Source organism: Lithobates pipiens, unplaced genomic scaffold (assembly GCF_037356315.1).
Source record: "Lithobates pipiens isolate NorthernLeopardFrog02 unplaced genomic scaffold, aLitPip1_a1.2 Scaffold_8, whole genome shotgun sequence".
Taxonomy (NCBI): Eukaryota; Metazoa; Chordata; class Amphibia; order Anura; family Ranidae; genus Lithobates; species Lithobates pipiens.
The window spans coordinates 690,252,469-690,273,752 of record NW_027507903.1 but is presented as its reverse complement, the minus strand read 5'-3'; the positions used below and the strand labels follow the sequence as shown (position 1 = coordinate 690,273,752).

The window sequence follows — 21,284 nt, the reverse complement described above, 5'->3', positions numbered from 1 at the left end:
GGACAGTGAGTGAGTGAGTGGGATGGATGGATGGGCAGTGAGTGAATGGGATGGATGGACAGTGAGTGAGTGGTATGGATGGATGGATGGATGGATGGATGGATGGATGGATGGACAGTGCGTGTGTGGAATTTGATGGATGGATGGACAGTGAGTGAGTTGGATGGATGGATGGATGGACAGTGAGTGAGTTGGATGGATGGACAGTGAGTGAATGGGATGGATGGATGGATGGACAGTGAGTGAGTGGGATGGATGGATGGACAGTGAGTGAGTGGGATGGATGGATGGACAGTGAGTGAGTTGGATGGAAGGACAGTGAGTGAGTGGGATGGATGGATGGATGGATGGACAGTGAGTGAGTGGGATGGATGGATGGACACACACAGATCAGTGATGAGGACTTACATGTCTGTTAATGAGGCTCTGTCCTGAGCAGGAATCCATGGCTAGTGATTGGCAGCTGTGACTCCTCCTTCCTTCCATACACTGGGTGTGGTCTGATCTCGGTGTAGTCGGTCACACAAGGGGTCGCTCTCCTTATATATACAGGATGGGCTGTGTGTTTAACAAGAGCCGCCACTGACACCGCCAAACCGAGACACAGCAACACGAGTGCAGATAATAGAAGCACTGAGGATCAGCACTTGATAAACTCACAGCCCGTGTGACTCCTCCCCCTCCATCCATCCATCCTGTAGAAATAAGGAGACCGGCCTTGTGTGATCCTCAGTGATTCTAATATCTCCACTGGTGTTGCTGTGCCTCGTTTGTCTGTCAGTGGAATCATTCAGCTCTGCCCTCTCCTGCGGATTTCCAGCATCTACCTTGTTGTTGTTGTTTGGAGTTTCATAGCGGCAAGTGCGGGAGTTCACTCCTCCGCTCGGCGCACTGGTCTGACACAGGGAAATCCGGAAGTGACATACTAACTAGTCTGTCACTCAAAGCACATAGTATAGTAATCCTATGGGGGCGCCGGGCGGATGCAGATCGGCACTTTTCATTGCGCCACAAGACGGGTTAACTAACTACAGGTGGCGGCGACAGAAGACCGGGCCACCGCCTGTAAAAGAGCTATAAGAAGGCGCGGTGGCCCGGCAGAAGAACCGAAGAGGGGGACAAGACCCCCGAAGTCGGAAGAAGAGGGCGGCGGCGAGGAAGAAAGCCGGACTCCTCCGCTAGCAAAAGAGCTACAAGAAGATAGCAGAGGAGTCCGGCGAGAAGACCCCCGAAGACGGAAGACCCCCGGAGCTGTGCAATAAACTATTTTATCTTGTGTGGTGTGTTCTTATTAAAGGGGGCTCCCGGATTCCGATAAGCCCCCCGCCCGCAGACCCCGACAACCAACGGCCAGGGTTGTCGGGAAGAGGCCCTTGTCCTCATCAACATGGGGACAAGGTGCTTTGGGGTGGGGGGCCGCACCCCCCATGTTGAGGGCACGCGGCCTGGTACGGCTCAGGAGGGGGGGCCGTCCGCTCGTCCCCACCCCCTTTCCTGGCTGGCCGGGTAGCGTACTCGGATAAGGGCCTGGTGTGGATCTGGGGGACCCCACGCCGTTTTTTCGGGGTAGGGGGGTTCCCCTTGGAATCCATACCAGACCTAAGGGCCTGGTATACTCTCGGAGGGGGAACCCACGCCAATTTTTTTTCAGAAATTTGGCGTGGAGTTCCCCCTTCAGAGCTCATTCCCTGATTGGCCACGGCAAAAGTCGCCTGGCCTGGGGCGACTTGTAAGTCGCCCCAGGTTGTGTCTAAAACTAGTGTTCAAGTCGTCTCCAAGTTGCCTCACAAAGTCGTCCTGAAGTCGTGTCGCCCCTGTGTGAACCGAGCCTAAGGCTGCTTTCACACTGGGGCATCGGGGTAGTCGGCGGTAAAGCGCCGCTATTTTTAGTGGCACTTTACGGTAGTTTTTGCTGCGCTTTTTGGGCGCTAGTGGGGTGCTTTTTAGCCCCGTTAACGTCTGAAAAAGGGTTCAAAGCGCCGTTGCAGTGGGGATTTGCTGGCACCTCTGTGGCACTGCCCATTGATTTCAATGGGCAGGGGTGCTGCACTCCTGAAGCGCCTCAAAGATGCGGCTTGCAGGACTTTTTTTGGCGTCCTGCCAGCGCAGAACTCCAGTGTGAGAGCCATTGGGATATCACACTGGAGAGACAGGAGAGGCTCTTTACAGGCGCTATGCCGGTGATATTTTTAGCGCTATAGTGCCTATAAAGTGCCTTAGTGTGAAAGGGGTCTTTTATCACCAGTTGCATTTGACGGGCACTACCGCTCACCAAATGCAACCAAATAAAAGAGTCTGTGCTGCAACTTTCCCATACCCTTGCCCAAGCACATAGTTGTGGTGAGGGTGATGCGGCATTTAGGGGGTTAAAACAGGTGGTGAGGAGGCGATATATCTCCTCCTCACTGCCTGTCTAATACCTCTGAAAAGCAATCCATGTGCGGCAGTTTTTTACAATTCGGGCCGGTTCACACTGCTGTGCTGTCCGACATCCCATGTGATTCGCACCGCAGTGCAAAACACATGAGATCTCTGTGCGATGCAAACTCAGCCATACAGATTGTATGTCTGAATTTGCATCACATTCGGAGCAAACTGGCACAGGGCCTTTTTTTTCTTTTGGTTCTGAACCAGAATTGGATGGCTTGGGTGTTCACACCCATGCGATCCGATTCCTGTCTGAATTGACAGGTTGCACTGCGATATGCGCAATGATTTGGGGTGACACTCTCAGCAGTTTGCATAGTGCAGTGTGAACTGCCTGCGAGTTGTATGCGATGCGGGAACCCGCACTGGATTCGCAGGGTTCTGGCATCGCTCCAGTGTGAACCAGAATTGGTTCACACTATGTGGTGCGGGAACTGCATGCGAGGTTTGAACAGGAATTGCACCACATTTCTGTTGAACTCACATGCGATTCTTCCGCAGTGCAATTTGAGGCGTTCATTCTGTATGGCTCAAATCGCACCAAATCTGTTCCAAAGTGGTGCAGGACCCTTTTTTTGGCTGCATCAGATTCAGATTGTATGAGTGTTCACACTCATGTGATCCAATTCTGGAAATCACACTGCGTTGAACAGGGTGTGATTTGGATGTGGCGCAGAATCTGACTGCACAGAATTTGTTGGGAAATCACAGTGTAAAAGGCTACTTTCACACTGAGGCACTTTGCAGGCGATATAGTGCTAAAAATAGCACCTGCAAAGCGCCCTGAAAGAGCCACTCAATTCACTCCCGAGGGCTTTCACACTGGAGCGGTGCGCTTGCAGGACGGTCAAAAAAGTCCTGCAAGCCGCATCTTTGCAGCACTATAGGAGCCGTGTATTCACCGCTCCTAAAGCGCCCCTTCCCATAGAAATCAATGGGGTAGCGCTGCAAATCCGCCAGCAAAGCGCTGCTGCAAGTTTAACCCTTTTTTTTCTGCTGCAAAAACGACAGTAAAGCACTAAATATAGCGCCGCTTTACTGCCAGCGCCCGCCGGTGCCCGCCCCAATGTGAAAGTAGCCAAAAGTGTGAACCGGCATGTAGACCCCTTTCACACTACGGTGTTTTTCAGGCACTTTTGGACTAAAAATAGTGCCTGTAAAGTGCCTGAAAAATGGCCTGAGGGCTTTAACACCGAGGTGATGCGCTGGCGGGACATTAAAAAAACTCCTGCAAGCAGCATCTTTGGAGCGGTGGAGGAGCGGTGTATACACCGCATTCTCGCGCATCCTTACATGGAGAACAAATCACCAATGGCATCGCTACTGAGGGTGCAGCCCACACCCAGGTGAAGAGGGGTGACGTCAGAGTTCTGGGACCCCCTAGTCACCTCCATTCCCTCCATGCACAGAGCCATCCAGGACACACAAACTTTTAGCACATATTTGCATCCCAGGCAATGGTATAAGGAGGGACTCTACTGGGGACACCTGATGTAAGGAGGGACTCTGCTGAGGGAACCTGATGTAAGGAGGGACTCTGCTTGGGGCACCTGATGTAAGGAGGGACTCTGCTTGGGGCACCTGATGTAAGGAGGGACTCTACTGGGGGCACCTGATGTAAGGAGGGACTCTACTGGGGGCACCTGATGTAAGGAGGGACTCTGCTTGGGGCACCTGATGTAAGGAGGGACTCTGCTTGGGGCACCTGATGTAAGGAGGGACTCTGCTTGGGGCACCTGATGTAAAGAGGGACTCTACTGGGGGCACCTGATGTAAGGAGGGACTCTGTTTGGGGCACTTGATGTAAGGAGGGACTCTGCTTGGGGCACCTGATGTAAGGAGGGACTCTACTGGGGGCACCTGATGTAAGGAGGGACTCTGTTTGGGGCACCTGATGTAAGGAGGGACTCTACTGCGGGCACCTGATGGCATCTGGTGACAGGTGATGTGGCAAGTGGCGCCCTAAGGGCTCTCACGGATTCTGCATTATGATGAGTTGAACTATTTCATTTTATATTACAATGTAATAATAAAAATAATGCTCTTCAACCATCCTGACACCATAACAACCATGGTGCCAAGATGATTGGAGCGCCAACACCAGGTGTTTGGAGTATCGTTATCTGCTGATTGATAAACTTTCTGGAATACACATATCTGTATTGTGATGTAGGATCTGGGTCTGCTGTCCCTCCATCCCTCTGTCTTTCCTTCCTTCTCTCTCCTTCCCTCCCTATTTCTTTCTTTCTCCCTCCATCCCTCGTTCATCTCAGACTCAACAAGTCAGAAAGATACAACAAATTCTTACCTCTGTGACACGCTCAGACGAATCTCGCAATGTTTTACTTCCTTACAACAGTCTCTTGTATATCTCTCTCACACCCATAGCAGGAAATTGCATGTTTCCTGAGCTGTGGTCTCCGAGAGGGCCGTGTACAGAGCTGGAGGTTAAAGAGGAAGTAAACCCTGATGTGTTTTACTTTGTCTTCATTTCTCTGCAAAAGTGAAGCATAATGGGCTACTATGCATCACATCACATCACATAGTAACCCATTATGTGTCACTTACCTGAAACCAAAGCCTGCAATGTCACCGATATCCCCACTAGCAGCGAGCAACCATTCTCACCCCTCTTCCTTCCGGGGGCCGAAGTGGTGTAGAGTCACTGACGTGCATGCACGTGGGAGCCGTCAGTCACGGCATGACCCCTTTAGAAATGACACGATCTGCCCTTTCTAAAGTGTACATGCGCTGTAGACATCGGTGCACAGCTTTATTATACATATCTTCCATGGTGGAGGTTTAGGAGATATTTCCAGCACCTACAGGTACGTATAGGCCTTGATATAGGCTTACCTGTAGGTAAAAGTGGTTGTACAGGGTGGGCAGGGTGTGCAGGGTGTACAGGGTGTGCAAGGTGTACAGGGTGTGCAGGGTGTACAGGGTATACAGTGTATACAGGGTGTGCAGAATATACAGGGTGTACAGGGTGTGCAGAGTATGCAGGGTGTGCAAGGTGTACAGGGTGTACAGGTTGTGCAGGGTATACAGGGTATACAGGGTGTGCAGGGTATACAGGGTGTGCAGGGTATCCAGGGTGTTCAGGGTGTGCAGGGTATCCAGGGTGTGCAGGGTATACACGGTGTGCCGGGTATACAGGGTATGCAGGGTATACAGGGTGTACAGGGTGTGCAGGGTATGCAGGGTATGCAGGGTATCCAGGGTGTGCAGGGTATGCAGGGTATGCAGGGTATACAGGGTGTGCAGGGTATACAGAGTGTGCAGGGTGTGCAGGGTATACAGGGTGTGCAGGGTATGAAGGGTATACAGGGTGTGCAGGGTATACAGGGTGTGCAGGGTATACAGGGTGTGCAGGGTGTGCTGGGTATACAGGGTATACAGGGTGGGCAGGGTATACAGGGTGTGCAGGGTATACAGGGTGTGCAGGGTATGCAGGGTATACAGGGTGTGCAGGGTATACAGGGTGTGCAGGGTATGCAGGGTGTGCAGGGTATGCAGGGTGTGCAGGGTATACAGGGTATGCAGGGTATACAGGGTGTGCAGGATGTGCAGGGTATACAGGGTGTGCAGGATGTGCAGGGTATACAGGGTGTGCAGGGTATGCAGGGTGTGCAGGGTATACAGGGTGTGCAGGGTATACAGGGTATACAGGGTGTGCAGGGTATACAGGGTGTGCAGGGTGTGCAGGGTGTGCAGGGTATACAGGGTGTGCAGGGTATACAGGGTGTGCTGGGTATACAGGGTGTGCTGGGTGTGCAGGGTATACAGGGTATACAGGGTATACAGGGTGTGCAGGGTATACAGGGTATACAGGGTGTGCAGGGTATACAGGGTGTGCAGGGTATACAGGGTGTACAACCACTTTAAACTCACCCTCTGGGCTCCTTCAGGACATGTTTACAAAACTCAGATGCACTCAAATGTTTTTTGTTTTTTTTATGCAGTACAAATGCATTTGCAAAAAAAAAAAAAGTTTGTGTATTCCAATAAACCTCATTTATAGCATTGTGTTGCCTTTATGTGCGTTTATAAATAGTTCAGATTGCTGCATTTTGTGTGATTCCATCAAAACAATCCAATCCACAAACAATTGAATATCCTTAATGTCTCATCTGATCAATTACGATAGGCTTAGTTTAAACTGAATCAATCGGTCAGGGCGGAATATTATCATTTTCAATCAGTCAGCAGCACTGAGAAACACTATATTACCAAAAGTATTGGGACGCCTGCCTTTACATGAACTTTAATGACATCCCAGTCTTAGTCCAGAGGGTTCAATATTGAGTTGGCTCCGCCCTTTGCAGCTATAACAGCTTCACCTCTTCTGGGAAGGCCGTCCACAAGGTTTAGGAGTGTGTCTATGGGAAGGGAAGGTTTGATTATTCTTCCAGAAGCCCATTTGTGAGGTCAGGCACTGATGTTGGATGAGAAGGCCTGGCTCTCAGTCTCCACTCTAATTCATCCCAAAAGTGTTCTATCAGGTTGAGTTCAGGACTCTGTGCAAGCCAGTCAGGTTCATATACCCCAAACGTGTTCATTCATGTCTTTATGGACCTTGCTTTGTGCACTGGTCAAAATCATTTTGTGGAGGGGGGGATTATGGTGTGCAGTGGGGGCTGGTGTTTTTTTTTTTTCGTGGGCAAACAACCACCCGCTCTGGTTCATCCGGTGGCTCCCCCACCCCCACTGCTCCCAATCGGTTAGGTCACCCTCCCCCCCAGGAGTCTTGCGGCAGGTCATCTAGCCCCACACTTACCATCTTCTCCCTCCTCCTCCTAGGCATCCAAAAGGATCGCCTGTCCTTTCAGCTAATTTGGTGACGGGTTTCAGGACCCACTTCCTGATTGACTGGGAGGAGGATCTGTGAGAATAGTGAATATTAATTTGCAATTGTAAAACAACCGGATGGGCTTGGAGCGCAGTGCTCTGCACCCCGAGACCACCCTTTTTTGAATCTCACCCTTTTTTTTAAGTCTATTAGAGCCTTTCCAACCCCATTGGAATCCATGCATTTGCTGCCCTGCATGTAGACACATGGATAGGGGGGCAGCGCCCATGCTCCCCTAATGGATAGGCTGCCACTGATGGTGTGGGGTTGTTTCTCAGGGGTTGGGCTTGACCCCTTAGTTCTTAACAAAGAATGCAACAAGAAATGTAAGTGTAGCACTGGTATTTTTGCCTACTAACATAATGCAATGTAAGTCTATGAGCAGTGTTATAGCTTAGCATTTGGCACCATCTAGTGGCCAAAACAGGAAATGGACTTCAATTATTTTCCTTCTTCTATAGCACTAGAAAGATGACAGGAAGTGACTGTTCTGTTTACATTTTACTGTGACCTACCTACCCAGAATGCCAGGTGACCTACCCATGATCACCCTGTACTGAACTGCATGCTGGGTAGGCTATAAAAGAGCCCGTGCGACCACCATTTTCTTTCTAGACACACGGCCTGCCTGCAAGGAGGTGTGTGTGTGTGAGTGTGTGTGTGTTTGTGTGTGTGTTCTTGTGGAGCGGAGGCATCCATCTGTTTGGACCCAGTTTGTCACCCATAGTTTTCTAACACACTTTTTATACACCCAGACTTTAACACAGTGTTGCTGGGACCTGTAGTGCCACGGAAGAGAATTTATTAAAGAGTCTGAGTTTAAGCAGGCCTCAAGCCTACCCTTCACCTTACTATTAGCACAGTGTTATCCAAAGCTAATTACACCAGAGGCAGTTGCAGGTGTACCACACTACAGGAACAGTTCTAATATTCACCTCCCATTAACCCTTTGTTGTTCCACTGTTGGATTACAATTGTTACAACATCTATAGCTAGCAGAAGAAAGAAGATCAAAGACTGCATCTTTTATTATCTTATCTTATTAAAGCAGGGGGAGCTCCCTTGTGATTGTGTTGTACTGCATTTAACACTTTGCATTTTTGTGTTCACCACAGTGTGCTGGAAGTGGGAAGGTGCCCAGAGTAAGACTTAGTCACTCTGAGCACTAGTCCCAACTGGAGACACATTCTAAGGGATCATATAAGACAATTGTACATGTACAAACTGTTGTGCTGTTACATTATGTGGGTGTGACAGTGTAAATGCTGTAATTACTATTTTACACTAACCCCAGTGAAAATACGTTTCTGGTTAAGTACTATTTGTGTGGAGTGTTGTTCCTTTTCCAGCAGGTGGAACATCGGATACCCAGGTAATAACAAAGGTATACTGTTATTATATTGCATATTGTGGGCTTGTCCTTCACTATTAGATTCACACCAATATTGCACCACAGCTGTGTCAAGGGGATTGAGCCAAGTCATTGGGGGTTTAATAGCAGAGTACAGGCCCAAACAAATTCAGCCGCTCCTTCGAGGGTCAGTGCTACAAAAGGGTGCAATTAGAGCAGCTAAGATAGAAAACGAAAGACACGTAGTGGAGGAGAGAAAAAAAAAAAAATCAAGAAATTCTTTAACCACTACAATACCGGGGGGCACTATCGCCCCCTTCCTTCCCAGACCAATTTTCAGCTTTCAGCGCTCTCACACTTTCAATGACAATTGCGCGGTCGTGCTACGCCGTACCCAAATGAAATTTTGATATTTTGTTCGCACAAATAGAGCTTTCTTTTGGTGGTATTTATTCACGACTCTTTTTGCGATATAAGCAAAAAAAGAGCGGAAATTTTGAAAAAATAAAAAAAACATTATTTTCTTCTTTCTATTTTAAAAGAAATCCAATAAAATCGAATTTTGTCATAAATTTAAGCCAAAATGTATTCTGCTACATGTTTTTGGTAAAAAAAAAAATTGTAAAGTGTATAATAATTGGTTCGTGTGATCACGGACATGTGTACGCAAATGATCATGTACAGATGTGTGCAGGTGATCACGGACATATGTGTGCAGATAATCATTGGGGACATGTGATTTTACTGTTACATATGTGGGGGACATGTGTTTTTATTATTTGGGAACATGTGTTTTGAGGACATGTGTGGGGACACTAGGTTGGTGATCAGTGAGTAAAAAGCTCATATTCACTGATCACCAGCCGGCTGCAGTGATCTGCTCTCCTCTCCTCAGAGATGACTTCTGTGTGAGGAGAGGAGAGCCGATTGCCTAGCAACCGGCTCTGTGTTTACATCACATGAAGGCTGTGATTGGACACGGTCGTCATGTGATCAGGAGGCCCAATCACAGAGCTCTCCTGCCACTTGGAGATGCGCCGTGTCCGGGTGACACGCGCGCATCTGGATCGCACAGCTGCGTGTGTCTGCGCGCGATCCCCCTACTGAACGGGACATTCATGAACATCTACTCAGAAGAAGAGAGCGCCCACCCGGCCGTATATATGTACATTGGCTGGGTGGGAAGTGGCTAAGTATATAAACAGTAAAAAAGGGAGGACAGCCCATATTGGCCCCATAAAGAACGTGGAAGGACATCTGGTTACAAAATATGGAGATATGGCGAAGGTATTGACTTTATTCTTCTCCTCAGTCTTCACAAGGGAATCGGGGGGCTTCAGTAACCAAAACTGCAGAGTTTATCCTCATATCACATCACAGGAAGCTCCTCCATGGCTAACAGAGGACAGAATTAGAAATAGACTTGGGAAACTTACCATTAACAAATCACCAGGACCAGATGGCTTGCATCCGAGGGTACTTAGGGAACTCAGTCAAGTAATTGCCAGACCATTGTTCCTAATTTTTACTGACAGTCTACTGACTGGAATGGTACCAGCTGATTGGAGAAAAGCCAATGTAGCACCAATATTTAAAAAAAGGGCCCAAAATACATCCCTGGAATTACAGAAATAGTATGTAAGCTCTTGGAGGGGATGATAAGGGACTATATACAAGATTTTAGTAAAGAGAACGGTATCATTAGCAGTAATCAGCATGAATTCATGAAGAATCATTCTTGCCAAACCAAACTATTAACCTTCTATGAGGTGGTGAGTTGCCAGCTAGATAAAGGAAGGCCCATAGACGTGGTGTATCTGGATTTTGCTGGATATTTCTGGATAATAAGATACGTGGCTACTCATTAAAATTAGAAGAAAAGAGGTTTAACCTTAACCACTTGCCGACCGCCGCACGACGATGTACGTCGACAGAATGGCACGGGCAGGCATATGGGCGTACATGTACGTCCCTGCCTTCCCGCGGGTGGGGGGCCCGATCAGGCCCCCCCGGTGCCAGCGGCGGTCGGTATCCGTTCAGGAGCGATCCGGGATGAGGGGGCGGCCATTCGTTCATGGCCACCCCCTCGCGATCGCTCCTGACGAATAGAAGTGAAGCGTGACATCACTTCCTCTCCTGTAATGTAAACACAGGCAGAGGAAGTGAGGTAATCTCTCCTCCGTGTCGGTATTTTTCGTTCCGGCACAGAGGAGAGAGGATCGGTGAGTTGCACCAACACACCACACGTACAGTAGAACATGCCAGGCACACTCTCACCCCCCCTTCACCCCCGATCACCCCCCCAATCACCCCTGCACCCCCAATCACAGTGACACAATTGCATTTTTTTTTTTGCATTGGTGTCATTTATGACTGTAATAACTGTTAGGGCAGTTAGGGTTAGCCCCCTTTAGTTCTAAGGTACCCCCCTAACCCCCCCAATAAAGGTTTAACCCCGTGATCACCCCCCGTCACCAGTGTCACTAAGGCTGGGTTCACATTGCAGCGGTTTATGAGAACGGATGTGATTTGCACCGCACTGCAGTGCAAATCACATCCGATCTCTGTGCGATTAGAGTTCAGCCATACAGATAGTATGGCTGAATTTGCGTCGCACCCGCCGCAAACTCGCACGGGACCCTTTTTTTGGTCCGCAGCAGAATCAGATCGCATGGGTGTTCACACCATGCGATCCGATTCCTGTCCGAGTTTGCAGATCGCACTTCGATATGCGAACTGATCTGAGGGTGTCATTAACATTTCACTGACACTCCCAGCAGTTCGCATAGGGCAGTGTGATACGGGAACCCGCCGCGGATTCGTGTCGTTCCCGCATCGCTCCAGTGTGAACCCAGCCTAATAAGCGATTGTTTTTCTGATTGCTGTGTTAGTGTCACAGGTGACGCTAGTTAGGCAGGTAGGTATTTAGGTTCGCCACAGCTTTTTATAGCGCCAGGGACCCCCATATACTACCGCATAAAGCCCCCTGATTGCCCCCTAGTTAACCCTTTCACCAGTGATCACCATATAACTGTTACAGGTGACGCTGGTTGGTTAGTTATTTTTTTATAGTTTCAGGGCACCCGCCATTATTACCTAATAAAGGTTTAACCCCCTGATCACCCGGTGGGTGATATAAGTTTGAGGGTCAGATAAGGTCTGCGTCGTCCCAGGCAGCGTCAGGTTAGTGCCAGTACCGCTAACACCCATGTGCAAAGCATACACCTCCCTTAGTAATATAGTATCTGATCAGATCTATATTAGCGTCGCCAGCAGTTTAGGTTTCCCAAAACGCATTGTTAGCGGGATCAGCCCAGATACCTGCTAGCACCTGCGTTTAGCCCCTCCGCCAAGCCCAGATCAGCCCACCCAAGTGCAGTATCGATCGATCACTGTCACTTACAAAACACAACACACATAACTGCAGTGTTCGCAGAGTCAGGCCTGATCCTGATTTTTTTTTGTAGCGTTTTGATACAGTCGCTGACAGCCTAGGTGCTTTTTTACCTGTGAGTCTCACTAGTGTACCCCTAAATTTAGGGGTGTCTACTTTCCAAAATGGGGTCATTTGGGGGGGGGTTTGTGCCATCTTGGCATTTTATGGCCTTCAAAACTGCGATAGGTAGTGAGGAGTAAAATCAAAAATTTACACCCTTAGAAATCCTGAAGGCGGTGCTTGGTTTTCGGGGCCCCGTACGCGGCTAGGCTCCCAAAAAATCTCACACATGTGGTATCGCCGTACTCAGGAGAAGCAGCAGAATTTATTTTGGGGTGTCATTTCACATATGCCCATAGCATGTGTGAGCAATATATCATTTAGTGACAACTTTGTGAAAAAAATAAAAAATAAATAAAAGTTTGTAATTTTCCCACAACTTGTGGCAAAATATAAAATATTCCATGGACTCAACATGCCTCTCAGCAAATAGCTTGGGGTGTCTACTTTCTAAAATGGGGTCATTTGTGGGGGTTTTGTGCCATCTTGGCATTTTATGGCCTTCAAAACTGTGATAGGTAGTGAGGAGTGAAATTACAAATGTACGTCCTTAGAAATCCTGAAGGCGGTGCTTGGTTTTCGGGGCCCCGTACGCGGCTAAGCTTCCAAAAAGTCAACCACATGTGGTATCCCCATACTCAGGAGAAGCAGCAGAATGTATTTTGGGGTACAATTCCACATATAACCATGGCATGTGTGAGCAATATATCATTTAGTGACAACCTTGTGTAAAAAAAAATAAATAAAAATTTTTGTCATTATTCAATCGCTTGAGGCAAAAAAAAAAATATTCAATGGGCTCAACATGCCTCTTATCAATTTCCTTAGGGTGTCTACTTTCCAAAATGGGGTCATTTGGGGGGGTTTTGTACTGCCCTGCCATTTTAGCACCTCAAGAAATGAGATAGGCAGTCATAAACTAAAAGCTGCGTAAATTCCAGAAAACGTACCTTAGTTTGTAGATGTGACAACTTTTGCGCAAACCAATAACTATACAATTATTTACTTTTTTTACCAAAGACATGTGGCTGAATACATTTTGGCCTAAATGTATGACTAAAATTGAGTTTATTGGATTTTTCTAATAACAAAAAGTAGAAAATATCATTTATTTTTCAAAATTTGTGGCCTTTTTACGTTTATATCGCAAAAAATAAAAATCGCAGAGTCAGTCAAATACCTTTAAAAGAAAGCTCTATTTGTGGGAAGAAAAGGACGCAAATTTTGTTTGGGTACAACATTGCATGACCGCGCAATTACCAGTTAAAGCAGCGCAGTGCCAAATTGTAAAAAGACCTCTGGTCATTGACCAGCAAAATGGTCCGGTCTGAAAGTGGTTAAAAAAGAAAAGAAGGAAATAATGTGCTTCAATCATCCTGACACCATAACAACCATGGTGCCGGGATGATTGGAGCGCCCACCAGGTGTTTGGAGTATCTTTATCTGCTGATTGATAACCTTTCTGGAATACATATTTGTATTGTGGTGTAGGAGATACAAGAAATTCTTACCTCTGTGACACTCTCAGATGGATCTCGTAATGTTTCACTTCCTTATACAGTCTCTTGTATATATCACCCCATCCCCCATAGCAGGAAATCACGTGTTTTCCGAGCTCTCCGAGAGGGACGTGTACAGAGCGGAGGAATAACCTCGCCCTCTTATTACTATCACAACTTTTTTTTGTACAAATCCATATGCAAAAAAAAAAGTTTGTGTATTTCAATAAACCTCATTTATACCATTGTGTTGTCTTGCTTACTGGGCATTTAAACCCCCTCCTGCCCAGGCCAATTTTCAGCTTTCAGCGCTGTCACACTTTGACAATTGTGCGGTCGTGCTGCACTGTACTCACATGAAATTGTTATCATTTTCTTCACACAAATGGAGCTTTCTTTCTTTTGGGGGTATTTAACCACTTGACCACCAGGCACTTAAACCCCCTATAAAATTTAGCAGATTAGTAATTTTTTCTTCATAAATTTTGGCCAAAATTTCTACCACTACATATCTTTGGTAAAAATAAGTACAAATTGGTGGATATTATTTGGTCTTTGTGAAAGTTATAGAGTCCACAAGCTATGGTGCCAATATCTGAAAATTGATCACACCTGAAGTACTGACGGCCTATTTCAATTCTTGAGACCCCAACATGCCAGAAAAGTACAAATACCCCCCAAATTACCCCTTTTTGGTAAGAAGACATTCCAAGGTATTTAGTAAGAGGCCTGAGGAGTTTTTTGAAGTTGTCATTTTTTTCCCACAATTCTTTGCAAAATCAAGATTTTTTTTAACTTTTTTTTTCACAAAATTGTCATATTATCAGTTTATTTCTCACACACAGCATATGCATACCACAAATTACACCCCAAAACACATTCTGCTATTACTCCCGAGTACGGCGATACCACATGTGTGAGACTTTTACACAGTGTGGCCACATACAGAGGCCTAACATGCAGGGAGCACCATCAGGCGTTCTGGAGCACCCAGGACAATTCTGACATTTCTCTCCTACATGTAAAAATCATCATTTATTTGCTAGAAAATTACATAGAATCCCAAAACATTATATATGTTTTTTTTTTTAGAAAACACCCTGGAGAATACAATGGTGGTCGTTGCAACTTTTTATCTCGCACGGTATTTGCGCAACAATTTTTTGAATGTTTTGTGCTAAAAAAAAAAAAAAAAAAAACACAGTAAAGTTAGCCCAATTTTTGCATAATGTGAAAGATGAAGTTACGCTAAGTACCGTATATACTCGAGTATAAGCCGAGATTTTCAGCCCCTTTTTTTAGGCTGAAAGTGCCCCCCTCGGCTTATACTCGAGTCACCGCCGTCTGCCTACCCGATCAGCGTGTCGTGCAGACAGACGGCGGCCATTCCACTATTCAAAAGCCGCGCCTCCCTGTCTGTGATAGGCGGAACACTCAATTTCCCAGCAGTCAGTGGTCCGCCTATCACGGACATCCGCTCATCCTCATACTACGGACGAGGATGAGAGGATGTCCGTGATAGGCGGAACACTGACTGCTGGGAAATTGAGTGTTCCACCTATCACAGACGGAGGCACGGCTTTTGAACAGTGGAATGGCCGCCGTCTGTCACAGACGAGGAGAAGAGGTGCGGCGATCCTGGCATGGCCGCCGTATGTTTTTACATGTAGATCGCTGCAGAAGGACACAGGCTGCAGAAGGACAAAGAGGCACAGGACACAGGTAGGCTGGACACAGGGATGGACACAGGGATGGACACAGGGATGGACACGGGGATGGACACGGGGATGGACACGGGGATGGACACGGGGATGGACACAGTGATGGACACAGGGATGGACACAGTGATGGACACAGTGATGGACACGGGGATGGACACGGGGATGGACACGGGGATGGACACAGTGATGGACACAGGGATGGACACAGTGATGGACACGGGGATGGACACAGTGATGGACACAGGGATGGACACAGGGATGGACACAGTGATGGACACAGTGATGGACACAGTGATGGACACGGGGATGGACACGGGGATGGACACGGGGATGGACACGGGGATGGACACAGTGATGGACACAGGGATGGACACGGGGATGGACACGGGGATGGACACAGTGATGGACACGGGGATGGACACGGGGATGGACACGGGGATGGACACAGTGATGGACACAGGGATGGACACGGGGATGGACACGGGGATGGACACGGGGATGGACACGGGGATGGACACGGGGATGGACACGGGGATGGACACGGGGATGGACACGGGGATGGACACAGGGATGGACACAGGGATGGACACAGGGATGGACACAGTGATGGACACAGTGATGGACACAGTGATGGACACGGGGATGGACACGGGGATGGACACGGGGATGGACACGGGGATGGACACGGGGATGGACACGGGGATGGACACAGTGATGGACACGGGGATGGACACGGGGATGGACACGGGGATGGACACAGTGATGGACACGGGGATGGACACGGGGATGGACACAGTGATGGACACAGGGATGGACACAGGGATGGACACAGGGATGGACACAGGGATGGACACAGGGATGGACACAGGGATGGACACAGTGATGGACACAGTGATGGACACGGGGATGGACACGGGGATGGACACGGGGATGGACACAGTGATGGACACGGGGATGGACACGGGGATGGACACAGTGATGGACACAGGGATGGACACGGGGATGGACACGGGGATGGACACGGGGATGGACACGGGGATGGACACAGTGATGGACACAGGGATGGACACGGGGATGGACACGGGGATGGACACGGGGATGGACACGGGGATGGACACGGGGATGGACACAGGGATGGACACAGGGATGGACACAGGGATGGACACAGGGATGGACACAGGGATGGACACAGGGATGGACATGGGGATGGACATGGGGATGGACACGGGGATGGACACGGGGATGGACACGGGGATGGACACGGGGATGGACACAGTGATGGACACGGGGATGGACACGGGGATGGACACGGGGATGGACACAGTGATGGACACGGGGATGGACACGGGGATGGACACAGTGATGGACACAGGGATGGACACGGGGATGGACACAGTGATGGACACGGGGATGGACACGGGGATGGACACGGGGATGGACACGGGGATGGACACAGGGATGGACACGGGGATGGAAACGGGGATGGACACGGGGATGGACACGGGGATGGACACGGGGATGGACACGGGGATGGACACGGGGATGGACACAGGGATGGACACGGGGATGGACACGGGGATGGACACGGGGATGGACACAGTGATGGACACGGGGATGGACACGGGGATGGACACGGGGATGGACACAGTGATGGACACAGGGATGGACACGGGGATGGACACAGTGATGGACACGGGGATGGACACGGGGATGGACACAGTGATGGACACAGGGATGGACACGGGGATGGACACAGGGATGGACACAGGGATGGACACAGGGATGGACACAGGGATGGACACAGGGATGGACACAGGGATGGACACAGTGATGGACACGGGGATGGACACGGGGATGGACACGGGGATGGACACAGTGATGGACACGGGGATGGACACGGGGATGGACACAGTGATGGACACAGGGATGGACACGGGGATGGACACAGTGATGGACACGGGGATGGACACGGGGATGGACACGGGGATGGACACGGGGATGGACACGGGGATGGACACGGGGATGGACACAGTGATGGACACGGGGATGGACACGGGGATGGACACGGGGATGGACACGGGGATGGACACAGTGATGGACACGGGGATGGACACGGGGATGGACACAGGGATGGACACAGGGATGGACACGGGGATGGACACGGGGATGGACACGGGGATGGACACAGGGATGGACACAGGGATGGACACAGGGATGGACACAGGGATGGACACAGTGATGGACACAGTGATGGACACGGGGATGGACACGGGGATGGACACGGGGATGGACACAGTGATGGACACGGGGATGGACACGGGGATGGACACAGTGATGGACACAGGGATGGACACGGGGATGGACACAGTGATGGACACGGGGATGGACACGGGGATGGACACAGTGATGGACACAGGGATGGACACGGGGATGGACACAGGGATGGACACAGGGATGGACACAGGGATGGACACGGGGATGGACACGGGGATGGACACGGGGATGGACACAGTGATGGACACAGGGATGGACACGGGGATGGACACGGGGATGGACACAGGGATGGACACAGGGATGGACACAGGGATGGACACAGGGATGGACACAGTGATGGACACAGTGATGGACACGGGGATGGACACGGGGATGGACACGGGGATGGACACAGTGATGGACACGGGGATGGACACGGGGATGGACACGGGGATGGACACAGTGATGGACACAGGGATGGACACGGGGATGGACACAGTGATGGACACGGGGATGGACACGGGGATGGACACGGGGATGGACACGGGGATGGACACGGGGATGGACACGGGGATGGACACAGTGATGGACACGGGGATGGACACGGGGATGGACACGGGGATGGACACAGTGATGGACACGGGGATGGACACGGGGATGGACACAGTGATGGACACAGGGATGGACACGGGGATGGACACGGGGATGGACACAGGGATGGACACGGGGATGGAAACGGGGATGGACACGGGGATGGACACGGGGATGGACACGGGGATGGACACGGGGATGGACACAGGGATGGACACAGTGATGGACACAGTGATGGACACAGGGATGGACACAGGGATGGACACAGTGATGGACACAGGGATGGACACAGTGATGGACACAGTGATGGACACAGTGATGGACACGGTGATGGACACGGTGATGGACACGGTGATGGACACGGTGATGGACACGGGGATGGACACGGGGATGGACACGGGGATGGACACGGGGATGGACACGGGGATGGACACGGGGATGGACACGGGGATGGACACGGGGATGGACACAGGGATGGACACAGGGATGGACACAGTGATGGACACAGGGATGGACACAGTGATGGACACAGGGATGGACACAGGGATGGACACAGGGATGGACACAGGGATGGACAGGCATGTCTCACCCTCAGCTTATACACGAGTCAATAAGTTTTCCCATTTTTTTTGTGGTAAATTAGGGGCCTCGGCTTATATTCGGATCGACCTATACTCGAGTATATACGGTAAATAGATACCTAACATGTCACTCTTCAAAATTGCACACGCTCGTGGAATGGCGCCAAACGTCGCTACTTAAAAATCCCCATAGGTGACAATTTAATTTTTTTTACTGGTTATATGTTTTGAGTTACAGAGGAGGTCTAGGGCTAGAATTATTGCTCTCGCTCTAACGTTCGCAGTGATACCTCACATGTGTGGTTTGAACACCGTTTTCATATGTGGGCGGGACTTACATATACGTTCGCTTCTGCATACGAGCACATGGGGACAGGGACGCTTTAAAAAAAAATATTGTTCATTTTACTTTATTTATTTTAGTTTGACTTTTTTTTCCCCAAAAATACATTTTTTGATCACTTTTATTCCTATTACAAGGGATGTAAACATCCCTTGTAATAGGAATATGGCATGACAGGTCCTTTTTACAGTGAGATATGAGGTCAATAAGACCCCGTATCTCACCTCTAAGCTGGGAAGTCTAAAAAAAAAACGGCTTTGATCGTGTTGGTGAGTCGGTAGAAGCAGCGGAGGGAGGGGGGAGGGGGGATGTCTATGGCTGGGTATTGCAGGGTATCACCGACTATGGCTGGGTATCTCAGAGTATGGCATTGCAGAGTATTGCATTGCAGAGCATTGCAGGGTATTGGCGGGTGTTGCAGAGCATCGCAGAGTGTTGCAGGGTATTGGCGGGTGTTGCAGAGCATTGCAGAGTGTTGCAGGATATTGGCGGGTGTTGCAGAGTGTTGCAGGGTATTGGCGGGTGTTGCAGAGCGTTGCAGGGTATTGGCGGGTGTTGCAGAGCATTGCAGGGTATTGGCGGGTGTTGCAGAGCATTGCAGGGTATTGACGGGTGTTGCAGAGCATTGCAGAGTGTTGCAGGGTATTAGCGGGTGTTGCAGAGCATTGCAGAGTGTTGCAGGGTATTGGCGGGTGTTGCAGAGCATTGCAGGGTATTGGCGGGTGTTGCAGAGCATTGCAGGGTATTGGCGGGTGTTGCAGAGTGTTGCAGGGTATTGGCGGGTGTTGCAGAACATTGCAGAGTGTTGCAGGGTATTGGCGGGTGTTGCAGAGCATTGCAGAGTGTTGCTGGGTATTGCAGGGTATTGCAGAGTATTGCAGAGCATTGCAGGGAATTGCAGAGTAATGACAAGGAATTGAGGGGTTAAATTTCGGTGAGCAGCGATGTGGGCACTGCAGATGCAGATTTCGTCCCCCTCTGCTGTACCGATCATAACATGACACCGGTTTGTTTACAAGTGATCACTCCGTCATTTGACGGAGCAATCACGCGGTAATTGGCCGCGATGAGCGGCCGTTTACCGTGATCCGTGATGCACCGGGTCCACTGGATCCGGTGGTCACGGATGCTCTCGTGTGCGCGCCCCAGGGGGCGTGCGAGAGCAGAATTCTGGGAGGCCGTTAATTAACGGCCTCTCAGAGTTAAACAACCACCCTGAAGCCGTTAATCGCCAATGGGCGGTTGTTAAGTGGTTAAAGGCCTATAGGCTCCATGCACACTGGAGATCAAAAAAGCTTTTTCTGGACGTCAGATTGCTATCAGAAAACGCTGGTTGAAAAACTTGTTTTTAACAGTGTTTTGTACTAGCGTTTATGCGCATTTATGAGCATTTTTTAGCGTTATCGTTTATGGGCTTTTTTTTTATAAATACACAGAGGACACTCCAAAAATCCCACATTGCATTGAAAAAATAGAACGCAGAACGCGAATTAACGCACGTTTATGTGCTATGTGTTAAATATCATGTCTGGGGTGTGTCTATAGTATGCCTGTAAAGTGGCACATTCTTCTCGTGTCTAGAACAATACCACATCAAAATGGCATTTCTAAAGGAAAAATTGTCATTTAAAACTGATTGCGGCTGTAATGTTGTTGTAATGTATTGTCTCGGCAATATAGATACAGATAATTGAAAAAAAAGAGCATGGGGCCTTTGGGTCTGGTATGAATCTTAAGGGGAACCCCAAATCAAAATATTAAATTGCGTGGGGGTCCCCCTAAGATCCATACCCGGCCCTTCGGGTCTGATATGGAATTTAAGGGGAAGCCTGTGCCAATTTTTAAAAAAAATGGCCTTTGGGTCTGGTATGCATTTTAAGGGGAACCCTGCACCAAAATGAAAAAAAAAATGGTGTAGGGGTCCGCCCCAAAAATCCATACCAGACCCTTTATCCGAGCACGCAACCTGGCAAGCCACAGGAAAAGAGGGGGGGCGAGAGAGTGCCCCCCCTCCTGAACCGTACCAGGCCACATGCCCTCAACATGGGCTCATCCCTAATCTGGAGCATCATCGGGGTCACCAGAGAATGGAGAGGAGAAAAGGCTGATATCCTTTTCAATAGCTGCAAAATCCTGAAAGCGCCATTTATTCTCATCAGAGAGAATAAAA

At 49.3% G+C, this 21,284-nt stretch overlaps 1 protein-coding gene across 7 annotated transcripts in view; it reads right to left on the bottom strand.

The window, feature by feature from the left end:
• Positions 1 to 21,284, bottom strand: part of LOC143963519 (NACHT, LRR and PYD domains-containing protein 3-like) — a 190,255-nt gene that overhangs the window by 149,245 nt on the left and 19,726 nt on the right. Inside the window, exon 1 of one of the 7 annotated variants that reach the window (XM_077473186.1) lies at positions 13,638 to 13,661. The exons of the other annotated variants lie outside the window; for them this stretch is intronic. The gene's annotated coding sequence lies outside the window, so the exon portion shown is untranslated. Of the gene's footprint in view, positions 1 to 13,637; positions 13,662 to 21,284 lie in introns of those variants that run through there. 7 annotated transcript variants of the gene reach the window in all.